The following is a 19437-nucleotide window of genomic DNA, read 5'->3' as shown; positions in this document are numbered from 1 at the left end:
ACACAGCCAACACAGACACACCGTGTTCTCTCTGTATAATAATTTTTCTGAAGGAGGTCGTCGTGTCTTTCTGCTGTGAAACGTGTCATCATGGATCAACTTTTGATGGTGCATTTGTCTCCCGTAACTTTGAGCAAAGTTAACCAAAGTTGAAGTGAACGCGATGTTTCACATTGCTGGAGGGCTTTTTTTTCTCTTTTTTTCATCTCAATCGTTCGCCCTCAGGAGCTCAGCAGTTTCTCTCAATATTGATTCATTTCTGTTTCCCAGACGAGATTTTTGGGGAGAAAACCCGACTGCAGTCAAAATGATTGATAGCACAAAGTGAAAACGGGCCGTGGAACTTTTTTAGAGGACAGCAAGCGTGTTTTTTCCTCAGGTGACAGAAGTTTGCAGAGGTGATCTTCTGTATTTAGTGTGTAATGAAGTTCGGATGAGGAGTTTTCTCTCCAGACACAGAATCTTAAGGCATCATTTGGTTTTGGGAAGAAAAACAGACAAACTCAGATGGTTTTTAATTTCTCAGACAGTTGACATTAAACTAGCTAAGCTCACAGGTATCAATTGATAGCGCAAGTAGCCGTAGTGATCAAAGAAGAGAGAGGCATTGTAGTCACAGAAGTTTCCAGTTCGGGGAGCGAGAAAAGACGTAGCCCTGTCTCCTGGAGTTTAGAGTACTAACACCTCTTCCTACCATACAGCGAGCGAGCGAACTCTAGCGAATGGAATGTGTGAAGATTGTCCACATATACTACGAGCAATGTGTTTTTACTCGTGATTTCTCCCTCTGAAAATGAGCACGTTTTAATCACGTCCTCAGCCAGAATGATGTGTTCTTTTGCCATTTGTACACCGTTATATTTCATATAGGTTCATTATATCAGCTGTAATAAAAAAGAGAGATGTTGATCTAGCTAGCACCTGGCTACTAGTCTGGTTTAAATGCACAGATTTTAATCTAGAAGATGATATGAAAACAGGTTGGAGGTGGAGGTGGTGCGTGAAACTTTTTTGCAGAAATGGACCCAGGGCGAGCGTTTTTTCAAAAAGGCCCCACGTCGCTCAGCCCGTTCACTGACGCACGGAGCAGGTCGGGACGTCTTCACTGGGAAACACTGATACAATCTGATGTTCACGCGCTCGCTCCTCCGCGTCACGCCCACTTAGGAAGCGGCGTTAGATGGTTTCTGTGGAGACAAATTAAATCTGGATTAGTTCAGAGGCAGCATTTTTTTTAGTTAATTAAGCGCGACATTTACGTAGCGCTTCAAATTCGCAGGGAGGTGCGGTGCACGTACAAACCACAGGACTTGACTCCCAAACCTGTCCCTTTGAAATTATATTTATGTTCACCAAATTTGCAACAACAAATATGTTTTGAAGGACACTTAATGCTGACCTGGTTTATTGTTTTTAGGAGCATACTGGCCACATGTTGTTTATCAATAAAATGTTCAATATCAGCACATTTTCTTTCTGCCAAAATATATGATCTTGCAGTACAATATCCACTTGTAGTTATATATAAGTCCACAGTCACTTGAGGAAGGACGGTTCCCATTTAGAAAGAAACGACACAAGAGTGTTTTCGTTGGGGGCCGAGGAAGAGTGATGAATTAAAGAAGAAATAGGCACGAGCACGGAAGAGGGAAACTTCCAGACTGGGGAACAAGAGAAGAGGATGATACCTCGTGTCAATGAAAGAAGATGAAAGAATAATTTAATCAGGAAAAAAGGACAGAGGAATCTAGTATGAAGCTTCCTATATATGGAGTAAGGAGGAACGAGGCGAAGAGAGAAAGCTGTCTAATTAGAACACAATGAAGAAGAAGCAGCATCCCTGTTTCAGAGTGAGGAAGAAGGAAGCTTCCAAGTTCTAAACATGCAAACAAGGAAGAGGCCGCCCAGTTTAGGAAGAGAGGAAGAAAAGAAATGAAGGACAAATGCAGCATTAAGCTTTCTATTTCAAGAGGAAGGAATATAAAAAGTTTTCTAATTAGGGAGCTAGGAAAGGGAAGTTTCTGAATTGGGACTCGGAGAGGAAAAATGCTTTCTCGTTTTGGAGCGAGGAAGAAAGAAGCTTCCTATCAAGGGACCAAGGACACAGAAAGTTTTTTAATCAGCGAGAATGAAAAAGTGAAACATCCAAGGAAGAAGGAAGAAGAAGGAAGCTTCCTAGTTAGGTAGAAGAGGAAGAGTCCTCATTTCTGATGCAGAGAGAAGAGAGTGAAGAAAGTTTCCCAATCCGGGAAAACGAAGAAATGTAGGAAGATCCCTGTATGTGCAGGAAGGAAGGAGGAAGCTTCTATTAGTCAGTGCCAGTGAAAGAAGAGCTGTCTGCAGCTCAAACCGGATGAAAGATAAAGTCAAGTAGCTCAGATGCTGCAGCTGAGATGAGTGATGTGTTTACAGGCCGTCGGAAACCAGAGCGACTGAAACTGAGGCGAGACCGCTACACGACTCTGAAACACAAACTCAACGACAACCTGTCAGCGGTCAAATCCTCAGTGTAATATTTCTCCTGAGGCAGAAACATTATCACTGATGTCTCTCACACACACACACACACACACACACACACACACACACACACACACACACACACAGAGTCCAGTGTGTGTGTTATCTCTCAGCCACATGTGAGAGTAGTTGGCTGGCGTTTCCAAACCCATTTAAATTCCAATATCAGGCGTTATAGCTTATCATTCACACCACAGTCTGACAACGCTTCCATAGGTTGTTTATTTATGGCAACTGCAATTAGACAAAGTTATTCGTCAGAAAAACTTAGTGTGTCATCACAACATAAATGTGTGTGTGGTGTTGGTGGTTTGTAGGAACATTTACATGAGTTAATTTAAAAATAAAAACTGCGGTTTTGTAAAATAAAAGCTGGGTGATGTGTCTGTCCTCGTTAATATTCTGGGTGTCACCTCTCCTCCGTCACCTCTCCCTCCTGCACAAATTAAACTCAGATTGGCCGTTCGCCTCCTGCTTGGACGAGTAAATTAACTCGGGGAAATTGAATTTTTCAGGGCTGAAATATTTCCATCCGATCAGTTGATGATTCATGGACAGTGTGGAGGTTGGAGGTTGGAGGGGGTTGGAGGGAAAATTAGCTCTTCAATATTAGCTGTAGCTGCACAGCTCCGAGGAGTAAGTGCATGGACTTCTGCTGTTGTCTGGTTTTTAACATATGCAAGTACTTCCTAGGATTCTTCCTCTCTTTTCTTGCTCCCTAACTTCGAAGCATCAGTCTTCCTCACTCGGTAACAAGGATGCTTCTTTCTTCTTTGATCTTAACTGAGAGACCTCCTCCTTTCTTGTTTCCTGATTAGGTAGGATCCTTCTAGGAAACTTTCCTCATCCTTGCATTGAAAATTAGGAATCATCCCCTTCTCTTCCTACATCCTTGTTCTGTAACTAGGATGCTTCTTTCTCAATGGGTTCCTAAGTAGTATACTTTACTTTTCCTATCACTTCTCTAACTTTGAGCTTCTTTCTTCCTTGCATCCTTCTTAGGTAGATTTAACTCTCCTTTTTCCTTCCTGGCCCAATAAATTGGATGTTTCACTCTTTCTTGATTCTTCTTCCTCCTTAAGTCAGAATCCGCTTTCTTCCTTCCGCTTTTTTTCTTTTTTGTGTCCCAATAAGGAGGCTTCCTTTTTCTGTGCTTCCTAAAAAAAAATCCAAAAATAATCCGTAACAAGTAAGAGTCCTGCATTCAAAAGTAAGTAAAATAGCAGAAGATTTATCAGAAAAATGTAGTTAAAGTGTAAAAAGTAAAAGTACTCATTATGGCCCCTTTGACTGATATAACATATGACATTATTACATCATTATTAGATCAGTATTAGCTCAGTATTAGATCACTATTAGATCACTATTACATCAGTATTAGATTAATATCAGATCAATATTAGATCAGTATTAGATCACTATTACATCAGAATTAGATCAGTATTACATCGGTATTAGATCAGTATTACATCAGTATTAGATCACTATTACATCAATATTAGATTAATATTAGATCAATATTACGTCACTATTACATCACTATTACATCACTCTTAGATCACTGTTAGATCACTGTTACATCAGTATTACATCGTTATTAGATTAATATTAGATCAATACTAGATCACTATTACGTCACTATTACATCAGTATTAGATCACTATTGGATCAGTATTAGATCAGTATTAGATCTCTGTTAGATCACTGTTACATCAGTATTAGATCACTATTAGATCAGTATTAGATCAGTATTAGATCACTATTAGATCAGTATTAGATCAGTATTAGATCTCTGTTAAATCTCTGTTAGATCGCCCCTCCAGAGCGTCACCAGATCAATCACGGTTGTCGTCAGATTAACGGTCGATTGATGACTCGTCTCTGGGCTCTGTTGTCCGCTGCCCTGGACCTACCATCCCTACTCTTGTTTTTCTGCCTCGTGCCACTCACCAGATGTCCCCGGTCTTTCTTCCTGTCTCCTCATCCACATGCTCACCTGTTTTCCATTTTCAAACACCTGAGCTCCCCCTCCCACCCACACACCTGTTCCCAGTTTCCTCATCACCCCGGCCAGTATTTAAACCTGCCTTTGCCAGCGGTTCCTCGTTGGATCGTCTGCTTGTGTTCCCGTGCGCTTTCCTATGTGCCTGCTACCTGTGTGCAGTTCCCTGGTGCGTGTACCTGCCTGCATGCTTGTCCGCCCACCTGTCTGAAAGCCTGGATCTTTTCAGTTTGTAAATTAAATGTTTCTGTGCTGACATTATGTTTTAAACGGCTCTTTGGTGGAACTGGTAACAGATCCGGAGGGTATCTTCTTGTGGAGTTAAAAAGTACCAACTTTCCCTCTGAATTGTAGTGAAGCAGAAAGTGGTGTGAAGTATACAAAGTGGTATAAAATGGAAATGCTCAAGTACAATACAAGTACTTCAAAACTGTACTTAAATCCAAATGTACCTAATCAGTCTCCACCATTTCTGAACAATGGATCTTCCTGCTGCCTTGCGTCCAAACTCTGGAGCTTCCGCTTTCCTTCTTTCGACCTTTTTCTCCACAACCCAAAAACGTGTCTCTTCCTGCATCACCATTAGGAAACTTCTTTTTTCTTTGCTTCCTGAAATGAAAGCTCCCTCTGCCTTGCTCTCTCACTAAGATGCTTCACTCTTCATTTTTTTTCTTAATCTTGAAATAGAAAGCTTCTTCCTTCCATGCTCATAACGATGAAGCTTTCAAATAAGGCCTCTCTGCTCTGCGTTGCTCTCCAAAACACCACATTGCACAGCAAACACTCGCCCAGGTGGCGTTTGAACAGTCCTCGTGTATTCAACTCCGAAGTTGGAGAGAATGTTGCATAACAACCTGAAGGGTTATATCACCGCTCCTCCAGCTTTTAACTGCAGGAATTCATTCCCTCTAAGTTTATTTTCGTTACTTTGTTATTTCAAGTCCACCACAAGTTTAGATTTGAAGCCCGTCTGTGCAGGATTGTGAGAGTCTGAGAATAAAGGGCTGAAAGCTGACTTTTCACTGGGAAAACTGCTGTCCAGGATAAACAAATACGATGCACTGTATAAAAATGTGACAAAAATCTGAAAACTACTGTGGTGGTGTGGTGCGCTTTTACAGAATGATGAGTTTCCCAGCAAGGGTTGGAGGCTGCGTGCAGCACAGTGTCAGTGAAGTCTGTCATCATTCATTTTAAAGGCCAGTGTATCTGAATGCACAGCAGAGCTGTCGTCCTTAACCGGATTTATGTTGATTTTGTCAGACGACGCCTCGATTATCAAAGAAAGATTTTATCAGCAGTTTGGGAAAATCTGCTTGATAACGTGTTGTGTTGTGAAATCAGCTGCTCTGAAACACAGTGAGGTTGATCACAGCTTAGCGGAGTAACAGACTGTGTGTGAATTTCTGTGGATTTTGCCAGATGATGACCAGGAAATGATGATTCGATCTGAAGGCTGTCTGGCTCGCTCCTCACCAGATGTTGCCGTGACGCATTTGAGTTGTTTGTTAACTGAAGAGGAGGAAGATGAAGAGATTTAACTGTTTTCATCGCGGACGGCGCTCTCCACCAAAACCACCTGGAAACACCCAGGTAGAAACAAACCGTTATCACATGAATATGACATTTTAAAATGTAAATCTTCATGTAGACACAGTCTGAGTGATAATCCTCAGGTTTTGTGGGTGAAGATGTGCGATTGGTCGTCCTGGCCCCCACCTCCTGACCGTGAGGTGGGTGGAGTGTCACCTTTCACCTGGTCAGTCTGCTGGGAGCAGATGGAGCAGGAGACGCTTCCGTCACCTCTCGCTCCCTGAACCGCTGCTCGGATAAAAACCGTCGGAAGCACTTTTCAGACAGCGAATACATAACATTGCTGGCTTCATCTGTCTGTCACAGTTAGGACGGTTCACATCCAGAAACTCAGGAGGCGTTGCAGAGAGAACCGCGAGGCTCTGTGAAATCTGGCCTCCGGTGTGAGGAAGGAAGTGATGAGAACAGGGCTGAGTGCTCTTCCGAACGTGAAGGAGGAAGAGTGTTTGTGTCCTCTCTCAGGCTGCATCTCCGATGGACTTTACTTTGCAGTTGAAGCTTTGATTGATGACCAGTGCGAGTGTGAGAGACTCACTAATTCATCCACCAATACCAATATTTCCTAAATAATTTCATATTTTATTAGAGGTTAAGTTTGGACATGAATTCCCTCTCACTATGCTGTATATACATTGTTTGGATATCCATTAAATTGAAAAGGTAGCGATTGATGGTTTGATTAATGCTTTGGTTGTATAAGGGCTTTTTTTTCTTACTTCTTTTGCCCCAGAAAAACTTTAATGGACTGGTCTGACATGAAAACGACCTCCTCAGCTACTTGTATCTGGCTCATTCATAGTGTCCATTAAATCTGTTGTGTGTGTACAACAAATGATATTTAAGTGATAAACATATTACAGTAACCAAAGCTAAGTCACCAAAACTGGACAGCTGAAGGCTGGAAAAATGTAGCCTGCTCTGATGAATCTGGATTTCTGCTGAGGCAGCAGATGGTCGGGTCAGAATCTGGTGTCAGCAGCCTGAATCCATGGACCCAACCTGGCTTGTGTCAACAGTCCATGCTGGTGGTGGTGGTGGTGTAACGGTGTGGGGGATGTTTTCTTGACTCACTTTGGGCCCCTCAGTACCAACCGATCATGGTATCAGTGCCACAGCCTCTCTGACTATTGTTGACCATGTGCTTCCCTTCATGGCCACAGTTCACCATCTTCTGATGGCTACTTCCGGCGGGATAATGCTCCGGGTCACAAAGCCAAAGTCGTCTCAAACTGGTTTCATGAACATGACAGTGAGTTCAGCGGCCTCCTCGGTCTCCAGGAACAGGAGATCGGCATCGTGAATATGAAGCCGACAAATCTGCAGAAACGATGTGACGCAGTCATGTCAACATGGACCAGAATCTCAGAGGAAAGTTTCCAACATCTTGAGGAATCCAGGCCACGAAGACCTGAGGCTGTTTGAGGGCAAAGGGCCGAACTACCCTGTGTGAAGAAATTCACACAGCCATGCATATTAGAGTTAGGATTAGAGTCCGGGGAGCTTAGGTGGGAAGCAGCAGTCCTCTTGAATATGTTCACATTTATTTTGCCAAAATTATGGAAATTTATTTGAAGCTTGTGCAGCAATGTAATGGAAACCTAACATGGCCTATAAGCAGTTGTAACAGTTTGGTTTCGTCGCTCATCTCCTCCTTGATCCTTTTCCCTCTGCAGATTCCGGCTTTCCAGCCTGTGACGCTGTTGTCTTTCTGGCTCCAGATTCTGATTCCTCTAATGGGATTTAGCTGCGTTTGATTTGTCTGACTGGGCTTTATTTATTGTTTTATTCCTTTGTTGTTTGTTCTTTATTTTGGCCGGTGTGGAACGGAAATGTTTCGGCTTTTGATTTTTCTGTGACGGGCGGCTGCTGCAGAGGCAGGTGAACCACACGCTGCATTCGGGCTCCTGGTGGAGCTTTGTTTGTACGGCTGGTCTGTGATATCAGGCTGATGAAACCTTGATGTAACATGAACCCTCAGAGCTGTATACAACAGTTTCAGGACATAGCGAAAGCTGCATGAAAATAAAAGATGAAAAAAAAGAGAAAAGAAAATTTATCTACATAAATGACAAAAATACAGATAAAAATTTTAGTAAATAATCGCAAAGCGAATGTACATGCGTCTTGACCTCTGTGACCCTATTTACCCCCCCTGCACACACACCCTCATTGACCTTTAAACCGAGTCTTAACCTCCAAATGTCCTTTTTAAGTAGTGAGAACCAGCCTCAATGTCCTCCTCACAATGTCCTCCTGTATTAGTCAAATGTAAATAAACCAGTGTGAAGCTGTAAGACACTTTATACTGTGTTTTAAATGTGCTCTTTGATCACAGTTCATCTCAAGCTGTCACAGGTCTTTAATGTAGTAGACTGAATTTGCCAGATGGTTATTAGCCGCGGTGAACTTGGGGAGGTTGTGGGGCTTATGTTGTAGACACAAATAATAATGTTCATACCACTGCAGTATTGTAGGAAAACAGCTGTTTCTCCATAAGGCCGGAGGACCAAACAGATTGCTATCAAAACGCAATGGAAATACTGTGATATTCTCTGCCTTTGGTTTTCTTCTTTTTTTTTTCTTTTTTTTTTTTTTGGTACGACTATCGAAAGCAGCACATTTTTGAAAAAAAAAAAAAACCCAAAAAACTAGAGACCATCCTGTGATGGGATCACAGCAGCTACGACACCTGTCAACATGTTGATGTTCTGAACCGTGAGTACTCAGTCATTACCACATTACTACATGAATACTCGGTAGTTATTACTCGTCACATCAGTAACCATGGGTCGGACAACACCCGTCTTTGAACTCAGCCTTCATTTTGATCTCAACTACACACCCGTATGTCCACTTTAGGTCTTGACCATTTAACTTGCATGATGTCCATGTAAGACAACGGAGCGGCACCCTGTTTGACTTGAGCCGTTGTGGATTAAAGCGCTCGGTTTATCTCGGTTAACTCCTCGGTAGACCGTTCAGACGCCTGACAAACTTTTTCTGAGTTGTGTTGACAAGCATTGGAGGGAGCTTTTCCCCGACCACTATAACTATAATGCGCTTTTTTTTTTTTGCTATGTTCTGTGAAGAAGTTTCAGTTTTCCTCTTCTTTTTACAGTATGTCCTGAAGGAGATGATATCATGGACTCCTCAGTTTCGCCAAAATGATCCATCTTCATAGATGACTTGAAGCCAAAGCTATGCTTGATGTTTTCTGCTGTAAAAATTGAGCTTGCAGTGCCTTGAAGATCACTGACACATGCTTCATTGTTTTGCCCCTGTTGTCAACTTTACGACAAGGCAACAGGTTAATGATCCTAAACGTGAAAGTAACCTACAAGATTTTTAGGGCAGCGACTCTTAAGCGTCTGACACCAAATGTTAAATATGGTGACTTAACTTAACTTGTCCAGTAGCTTTTGTCCCCTAATACTGGGGGGCTAAGAAGGCTTTTCGGGGTAGTCGGAGGGTGAGCTGGGCAAACCCAAGTGATCCTCCATCTGAGGGGAAAAGAGGAGAATGGTGGCGGGGAGAGGAGATGTGGGAATCTAAAAGAGCAGAGATGTGTTTCACCTCCACAGTTGGGATGACTGTGGTGGTGTGAGGATGTCGGCTTGATGGGTAACAGGCTGCAAAGGGAGAGGCAGCAGGGGCAAACCCTCATACTGTTTCTCCCAAACTCTAACTAAGGTCATCGTTTTTTGTTTCTGACTCTAGTTTTAGAAGTACTCAAGACTTTGGCGTTCAAATTGCTTTTCAATTGATTGTTACTGTTGTGTCCAAAAGTGTACATTGCTTAATTTCAGTCAGAGACGCTAATGTCAAGCAATTCATAGTGAATGGTGACACAGTTATATTTGGGGGGTTATATACTTTGAGGGAGCTCCCAGAGGATCCGACGAGGAATGAGAATTCTGCCTAAGAGCCTCTTAATAAACATCGGATCTAATTTAAATCAATAAAACTAAAACTGCAGCCCATGAAGAGGAGGTCGGGGCGGTGAGCGCATCGGCGGAGGAACAGCTAGAAGGCTCAGGTTTGACCTAATCACACTGCAAAGCTTAGGAACGGTGTAAAAGCTGTTTTTGTTTGACAGAAGTTTGAAAACTTGGGGAAAAAAAGTGAGTTGAGGGCCAGGATGATGATGGAAGTCTTTGAACACGTGACTCAGGATGAAGCTCACATGTTCTTGTTGCATGACTCATTTAAAGACAAATAATTTAAAGTTTAAAAGTTTTTTTAGAGTTTATTTTTTTTTTACGCTCTTGGAAGTATGTCGAGCAACGGCATCAGTCGTTCTCATCAGTCAAGTGTGTCAGTTACCGTCTCTTGCAGAGACGCACGATGTCTGGCCTCTTTCCTTAATGTTTGAGATCTACTTGTTGTGTTGCTGTGATTGCTCCTCTCTCAGTTCGAGTTTTTCAGGTTGCTTCTAGTTTTCCCCCTTTTGTTCTCTGGTTTTGTGTTTAGCCTGTGGATTAAATAACTGGAGTCCTCGACTAACACCAGCCTCGTCTCGTGTTTGTCGAGGCCCTGCTGTCTCTGTCATCTACCTCCTGTGGGGGCAGAACAAACAGCCTGTTCCATCATTAGCCGGCCGTGTCTCCTGGAGGCCGAGCTTCATTCTGAGCCAAGGATGAGGAACAGAGCGGGAGTTAATCAGAGTGTTTGGGAACTCCTGCTGCCTGCACATCCACAGGCCACAGCTGCACGAGATCATATGTTTAGTATTACAAAAGAATTATGTTTGACTGTTATACAACGTCAGCTCAGAGGAAGGTTAGAGCAAACTGGCAGAAAAACTGGAGTGAATCACAAAGGGAAGAACTTCCAGGAAGGCAGGCAGGCAATTGGCAACACACCAAAAACCCACACTTCAGCAACAAGTGATGCCTTTACAGCCATTTACAGGCACCCTAGTCACCTACTGTATGAGACTCATTGTTTCAGTTTCCACAGTGTTTCAGTGAGGATTAACTTGAATTTAATGAGGAATTGAAGCCGCAAGCAGCATTGATCAGGTCCCTCGCAACGCCGTGCACATCGGGAATGCTGGCGTGACGTTGGTTGGCGCAGCTGTGCCCGTTCGCGATCGCTGGACGAGCGACTCAAATGTTATGTCCTGCATGGAGTGCGTGGTGGTGTACTTGATGCATAGCACATTTCGTATCAGTTCCTGTTTCCACTATGTGGCGTTAGAGAACACGCACCAAACATGCATTATGATGTTGTATATCAGGTGAAGAACTCAAAAGCTTCATGACCGGACTTGGTCAAGGGCTTGAGGCTTTTCTGACCAAGTTTGAGGTGGATCTGGTTAACATGCCAGGACGAGTACGACAACGTAGGAAATTGTAATTTCCTGTTCCCTCGTGAGAGACGGCAAAGACGTCAGATCTCACGGTGCCTTCAGTGTTTAAGTTACTCACTTTCAACTTTGACCTTTTTTGTATTGACTTTCACTCTCCAGCCTGTGAAGCTTTTGCCGTAAATTGCTTCTCCACTGTCCACACTTTAAACTGCTGATCATGTGGCCTTACCACCACATAGACATATGCTAGCAACTACCTAGCAACCACCAGGCCGCACCATACCAACCATTTAGTACCACCCTGGCAGATCATTATGAAGGACCAATGGGAATGACAACTCCTCAGATGGCTGAGGGGCAAACCCAGGCCAGGCTTCATAAGATGACCCACTGCCAAAATCAGGTCCAGAAAGTTTGTTTTCTGGTCTCTGGATGGAGCAGACTCTCTGCTGAGGGCCAGAGAGTCTCCCTGTGCTGGACATCAAGCTATTATGACTCAAGGGCGAACAGTTTAGCCCTTCCTGCTGCACCCCATCTGTGCTTATTTACAACTTGATTTTGCAGCTCTAAGAACCCTCCCTTTCCTCTACCTTCCTTCTCTACACTTCCCATTCTCATAATTCTAACTCACTTTTCTGAACTGTTGCGTCTTTTCGTGATCTATTTTGTTTTGCGTGTTTCTGTTGACCTAATAAATAAAGGAAAAACTACGTACAAAGAACCCAGAAATAAACTAAACTAATCCTTCAACAAACAAAAAGAAAAAGAGGAACGAAATATAAACCAAAGTCAAATAGTTTCAGTTTCCCTCGGACATGCTAGCAGCTAGCTCGCCATAACCACCCAATAAGCACTCTTGAACATTAGTCATTCTAGTCTAGCGAAAGCCAATCATTTTTAGTCATTTTAGGCAAACTTATTTCACATCAGATTTTATCTTATTATTATCTGATGAAAATCACAGGTTGATTGATTAAGAAAGCAGCTTTGCAGAAAGTGTCTGGTCCAGCGGTCTGATGGTGTAAATTTAATGAATATATCAACAACTGGCCTGCGGCCCCCAAACTCTCTTTAAGAGCCTTAGAAGACGATAGGAGCTGCACAGACAATAAACCGTTTTGAAACCGCTTTTTTCTGTTGCCCAAACTACATTACAAACCTGCCTTTCGAACAACGGAAATCAGAGAGGTTAGCCTAAAAACACAGAGAAAAACACTGTGCACGCACAAATTGCAGTCTGCTTAGATAAAAACAAAAGCCCTGCTGTTGTCTTTGTTAAGCACCGGTAAGTTACCCTGAGCCCTCGCTGTGCTCCAGGCTGTGCTCGTTGTCTGCTGCCGGTCGGTTTTGTCGTGATGCAGCGCGCGTAGCACAGGAAACGCAACTGCTGCATTGAAGAAAAAAAAGAAAGAAAAGATGTCTATAATATTTTGTCTTCGACGAAAACAAGAGATTTTGGTAAAGTTTTTATGTTTAAACTACATTTTAGTCCCGTCTTTATTTCATCAATGATATTGCGTATTTTGATATAGCTAGTGTTTAATGATGTCAGTGCCGTCTCGTCACCGTCTTGGAAAAAAAGTTGGTTGACGAACGTATTTAGTCACAGTTTTAGTTAACAAATTAATTCTCATTTCCATTTTTAATAATAGTAGCAAAAACACATCAAACAAACATCTACATGACGTTGGAAGTGCAGGCAAATTCGTTTTGGCTCTTAGCTGCATTTTCCTCCCTCGAAGTCAGAGCTGTCACTCCTCATAGTGCGCTCTGTTGGTTCAGGGCTGCTATCATCATCTGACAAGTACTGTTCCTTTTACTGCATCTAAGACACACACACACACACACACACACACACACACACACCTTCCCTTGGGTTGATGGGAAGGTGAACTCATCAGGACAGAGGGCAACACAGTTCAGAGTGAGGTAAAAAAAGACGACTGTAGATTCTGTATTGGCTGTGTGTGTGTGTGTGTGTGTGTGTGTGGGATTGATGGACACAGAGGCTTCATCCACACTGGATTTCCAAATGACCCGGATTTATCTCTCCTTCCCATCATCCCTTGCTGCAGGCAGGACTCACCTCCGCTCCGATCGATTGAGCTCTAGCTCTTCTTTAACAGAATACCATCACAGTGTATCGTAGAGTTACTGTTACGTGGGGAAGATTAATTCATTGGTCTGAAACCAGAAGTTTCATGGGTTAAAGTCGTGATAAAGTTTAACGGATGAGGTTAATGTTAATCTGTGTTTTACTGTCATCTAATCCCATGTGTAGATCCAAACCATCAGTGTGTTAGTCCGAGTCTCAGTCTCAGTCTCAGTACTCACTGACCTCCCTCTTCTGTCTGCGGCTCTCAGCTCCGAGCTCATCGGTTCCTTCTGAAGGCGTAAATCTTGAAAAACACCTCACAAATATGTAGTTTCATTTTAAAAAATCCTCAGCAATTTTCCTAAAACATCTCCTCACTGCGGTTTTTATCAAACAAACGGGAGGAGAAATATATAAAGCATTTCTTGGGGACTATTTTCAGCGGCGGATTAATCCAAATCTGGTGCTGTAGTGAGTGTTTGTGGCAGCAGGACGGTGTGTGTGGGGGGGACTGAGTCTAAATAAACTCCAGTGTGTGTGTTCGTGGTGATGAAGGAACATGTCACCCAGAGCAGCTGGTTATTTAATAATCGTAGTGGCCCAAATATAAGATGGAAATGAGGTTTGAAAAAGTGGCAGTCATCGAGAGAGAGTGTAACACGGCCTTCTACAGAGAGTGTTGCATTATGGGTTGTTTGTAGCCTTAGTGTTGCTAGGCTAGCCAGTGTTTTCAGTCTGATTTTTTTCTGAAGGCCGGTGAAACGTGGTCTGCTGCTCACGGGGGAAATATATTCATGAGGACTGAAAACGAGTTCACAGCGTCTCCTGATGTCTCCACTGCAGAACTGAACCGGGGGGAAAATCTGTCCAACAGCCAAGAATCACATCTGTCACAGATGATGAGCTCGGAAAGACTGAAGTATGCTGACTGTCAGAGAAAACGATGCTGACCTTCAACATCTGACAGGAGAGAGAGAGAGAGTCTGTGACTGAGAGACGAGATGCACTGATGTGGGTTTCATGTGTCAACAGATGTTGGAAAAGGAGGGGGTTGGGGATGGGTTTTTTCTTTGGGGGGGGGGTTATGATCAGGGTCATCCTATATTCAAGCCAATTAATATCAGTAGTATCAGGATCATGAGAACTGCAATGCGTGAATACAGAGGTTTAGATGACCAGCTCCTACGACAGCTACTGAATAGCTCTAAAGTGTAGCTGGGAGTTTGGTGCCTTGCTCAACAGCGCCGCGGTTTTGGTCGTTAGAAGAAGGGAAATATTGTGTGAGTGTGTGTGTGTGTGTGTGTGTGTGACGGATGCAGCGCGGAGCCTCAGGTAATAACAGCCATGATGGATTCTCACCTGGCCTGGCGAGCTGCATCACGTTTGATGAAGATAAAGACGGGCTGCTCAGCTCCGCTCCGCCCCGGGTCCGGCCCGAGCCTGGGCAGAGATTAATGACATCACCGCGCCCGCCGCCCCTCCCGACGTTCCATCCCACCATTGGTCACTGGCTAACAATACTGTTTTTGGGGCAAGAGCATCAGTCTGCGCTCCTCCCAACATGTGCAGTTAATCCACCAGGGAAGCAGTGTGGAGGCGTTAGTGTGAGTGATTAATGAGGAAAGACATTGTGTATTTTAAACTCCGTGGCGTAACAGCATCATCACTGGCGATATTTTTTCTTCTGCCTCTGGCTAACGGATCTCACGTGCAGATCTGAACCAACACTGAAACGCCTGATATATCTTCTTCCTCCTCGCTGTGGAGCTCCATCGTTCACGCCAGGGAGCCGCAACATTGCACCGGTTGACATGTTCCTTCATCACCACGAACAGACACACTGTAGTTTATTTGGACTCACTACGGAACCAAATGTGGATCAGTCCACCGCCGAAAGTAGTCCCCAACAGATGCACCATTTCCTTTTTAAAAATGAACCTATATATTTGTGAGGTGTTTTTAAGATTTACGTCTTCGGAAGGAACCGATGAGCTCGGAGCTGAGAGCCACAGGCAGAGGAGGGAGGTCAGTGGTGAAGTACTGTCTATCATTTCCTATTATTTGAGAATGTAGCATGGTTTTGCTGCACCCTGTCCCCCATACATCCGTTTCTCATCAGCACTGCTCCATGCGACAAACTTCTTTTTTTCCACTTACACATCAATAGGGTGTTTCGATAGCTGTAGCTCCTTTTTAAAAGATGCTAGAACAAATGCCTAAAACAGATGTCCCTCATATGTAATTCAAAAGACATATAGCTGGTCAGTAGTTGTCCAAATATCTTGCTTTGGACTGATAAGAGTGTCGGCCGGACAGACCGACTGTGGACTGCGGGACATTTCCAGTCTTTGTTCCACCCGTGGACTTGTCCTAGAACGGAGCCCAGAAACTCTTTAAACCAAGTCACATTTAAAGTGACCCTGGTCTATGATTTAACGGGAAACTCCACGGATCCACTGTCGTACGAGGCCTTCAGTGTCTCCTGAGGGAGCTGTGTGGAGTCTTTTTATTGCTGCGTGTCAAGGTTCGAATGCATTTATTGAACTTGTGAAGGGGGTTTGTTCAAGCTAAACAAACAAAACAAAAACCGTCAAATAACTTTTTCTGTGCAGGATCTTGTTCTGAGTCATTTACTGGGGCAGCAGTGAAAAGTGTGGGCCCATTTTTCTCAGCATAACTGGGAGCGCTGCCGCCTGCGGCCCTTGCAGAGCAGTAGAGATATTTCAGAAGTTTCAGGAGCCTCCTCGGGGACGAGGAGACGTCCTCTCCCCCTCCGCTGTCCTGTTTTTAGCTCCTGAACGTCTGGAGACGCTGCTGTGATTTATTCAGCCTCTCTGCTGCTGCTGCCGCTGCCGCTGCTCAGGTGAGAGCCAGCTGTACCAACAGGATGTACGAGTGGCCGTCACACCTGCTCACTCATATACAGGTTTATTTTAGGATGCAGGCCGAGCAGACGGTACTGTCCGTTTTTAAATGGCAGACTGAGAGTTGTCAGCTGGTTTCCATTCATTCAGACAGACTGAAAGTGGTGGATGCTTCCAGCGTTCGGTGTGTTGCTCAAGGGCACGTCGTCCTTATCGACTATTCTGCACCTCACGATTTATGTGTGTGTGACGCGAAAGTCGCTGGGCGCCGACTTCGGCTTGACGTTCAGTGCGACTGGAGTTCACCTCCTGTCCTGTAACCACCATTCTTCCCTAATCCTCCCCTAATCTTAACCAAGCGTTTTGTCACTGAAAGATAACCGTGTCTTCAAATGATTTTATTTGCCATAACCACGACCCTTCTCCAACCTCATCCCAACCGCAGAATTGTTCAGTATTGCTTTTCTTGTCTGGCGATGGGGATGGAGAGGAGCCGGAGTTTGATTTGAAGGGTTCAACAAACCCTTTGTTGGGTTTTTTTTTTATTTTCTGAATGAAGCTTGTTTGTGGTGAAAAGTGTGACATTGAGACACACACAGAAAAACATGGCTTTAACACAACTTACTCCCTGAGGTGAAAGCTTTTATCCAGTGTTCATTTTTAGACTGGGAGCTTTCCAGTGTGAATTTAACCCCCAACCTCACCAGTGCTGCTGCTGCTCTGCCTTCTTTTTATCTCCGCTACACTGTACAGCTACGAGACAAGATGAAGCCAGTCTTCCCGTCTTAAATCTATTTATTCATTTCTTCACCTCCCAGTCAAACAAAAACATCTTTATTAATTCCTTCCCATTTCTCTCCTTCTTCCTCTCACAGTCACAGCCCAGCGCAGACTTTCCTCTTTCGCCAGACTCTTCCCTACTTCCGTTTCAGCGTTTATTTCGGTCGCCCCGTGGCAATGATATGGATAAAAGGATTAACTCATTGTCTACCAGTGTAGAGCTCTTAAACTCAGCCTGATGGGCCCCCTGAAAATTGAAAAGATGGATGCCGGGGAGGCTCCATTCAGTGCATGATAAATTCATTTCCCTTGTTAATTACAAAGAGCGATGTTGATGTTTAGAGCCTGGAGAGAGTGGAGGCTGAAAGACGGAGAAACCAAAGCAGCGAGAGCACAAACGGTATGAGCAGGTAGGATGCAATCAAAAATTTTGCCAAAGCTCCACTAATCAATACTTTTTACACGAACGATGGATCGAATGACAAATGGGAAAGGGGACACTCCTGTTGGTTGAGTTTGATTTTGTGACCTCTCCGATTAGCACTGTGTAATAGGAAACAACGTACGAGTGTCATAAATGGTCGTACAGATGGCGTGTGCGCCGAGAACCGAGTGAGCCAGAAAAAACCCAAGTAAACGATGACACACGCACAAGTAGACAAACAGATAAACGCACACGGCAGCAGCGGTGGAGCTGCAGATCATCACCAACACTGACATCTGCTGTGCGTACAGCAGATGTCAGTGTTACATAATGACTCTGGCGTGACACACACACACACACACACACGCTGAGCCTGTGTTCACTGGCGCAAAATCACCTGGAACCATCAGGAAGTCACTGTACAGGCTGAGGGTGAATCGACTGCTGATAACTTTGACGGTAACTAACAATTTTTGTTCCTGATCGGCAGAAAAAATACCGATCGTCCAAATGTCAAGGTGAAACCAAGTATCTACAAACTGATTTAAATCATTCATGATAACAGGATCCCAAAAAATTGATGACATAAGTGTTCACATGGCTTGGCTGATATTGCCTTAAACAATTTTGCAGGGTAATTTTGTGGTTTTGGTAGTTTTGCAGCAACAGTATTTATGACATCAGTAAATCTTGATAAAATCCCTCTGTGGTTGTTTTGCGTCTGTTTCCATGGCATTATGTGAGTAAAGCTGCAGAACTCGCTGCAAACTGATATTTTAATACATTTATGTGCACAGGAACCTTTTCAAAAGCAAATGGTCTTGAAGTTGGAGATATATTAACACCAGTTACCAGTTTTAAAGTTGTGGCTGATCGGTGTATGCTGACAGTTATTCAGTCCGTGCATTTGTTCCAACTGGTTAATGCATTTTTAAAGACCACAAATGACTCAGAAATCATCATACACGTTCGCGAATCTGGTTTTTACTTGTGGATCATGAAACGCACGTTTGTAAATCAGGACTAAGTCGTCACTGACACAGACAAAACAAGTAGAGCAACCGGCATGTGACGGTCCCATCCTTGTTCATGTGATGCTTTGAGATGAGGACGTGCCTTTCTGCAGGCAGGTGTGTGTGAGGTGCACATTCAGGTGATTGAATGCTTGATATCAAAAATAACATCGTGGATTAACGAGAGGGGATCCACTGTTACTCCCTCGGTACTTTGAATTAGCAGCAACATAACCAGTCATTTTGTCAGTTAGTTATCGTTAATTTTGTGTGTACTCTAGCCACACAAAGCCACATATACATGTACAGTATTACTCCGGTATTAAAACCTGTAATAACCAACTTTTTGTCCGCTTGGAAACAAGTAGTGAACACAGCATTGACATATCATTACTTTTTGAGTTGATACATTGAACTTTTGAGCAGACTGTGCTTTATTTCCACATCCAGCTGTTAAGGAGCAACGGGATCATTAGCGTGGAGTGGTGTTTGTGTCCAATGTATATGTACTGTATATTTATATGTACTGTCTATATACACCCTGTTTTTAATGTTGTGGCTGATTGGTGTAAAGCACTCGTTTGTTTCTTGTTATGAAACATCGTATGTATGTACATGCATACATATATTGATAAAATTGATGCGTTAAAAGTCATAATTAAAAATACAAACTGTGATGTGTATGTATAACCAGACAAGACAAACCATTGATGGGTTTGTTGCAAATTTGGTGGAAACCTGTAGGAAAACAAAGAGAGACTGAGTCACACACAGATATTTTTCACAGTTTGAGTATCATCACTCGGTCAACAGCTCGTCTGTCTGCAGAGTGCTG

General features: G+C 43.5%; 1 protein-coding gene across 1 annotated transcript in view; it reads left to right on the top strand.

Annotated features, from left to right (window-relative positions):
* LOC120783806 (nuclear receptor ROR-alpha A-like) overlaps positions 1–19437 on the top strand; it is an 87540-nt gene that overhangs the window by 24178 nt on the left and 43925 nt on the right. The gene's annotated exons all lie outside the window — the stretch shown is intronic.

This window comes from Xiphias gladius, chromosome 1 (genome assembly GCF_016859285.1).
Source record: "Xiphias gladius isolate SHS-SW01 ecotype Sanya breed wild chromosome 1, ASM1685928v1, whole genome shotgun sequence".
NCBI lineage: Eukaryota > Metazoa > Chordata > Actinopteri > Istiophoriformes > Xiphiidae > Xiphias > Xiphias gladius.
This window is presented reverse-complemented; position numbering and strand designations above follow the sequence as displayed.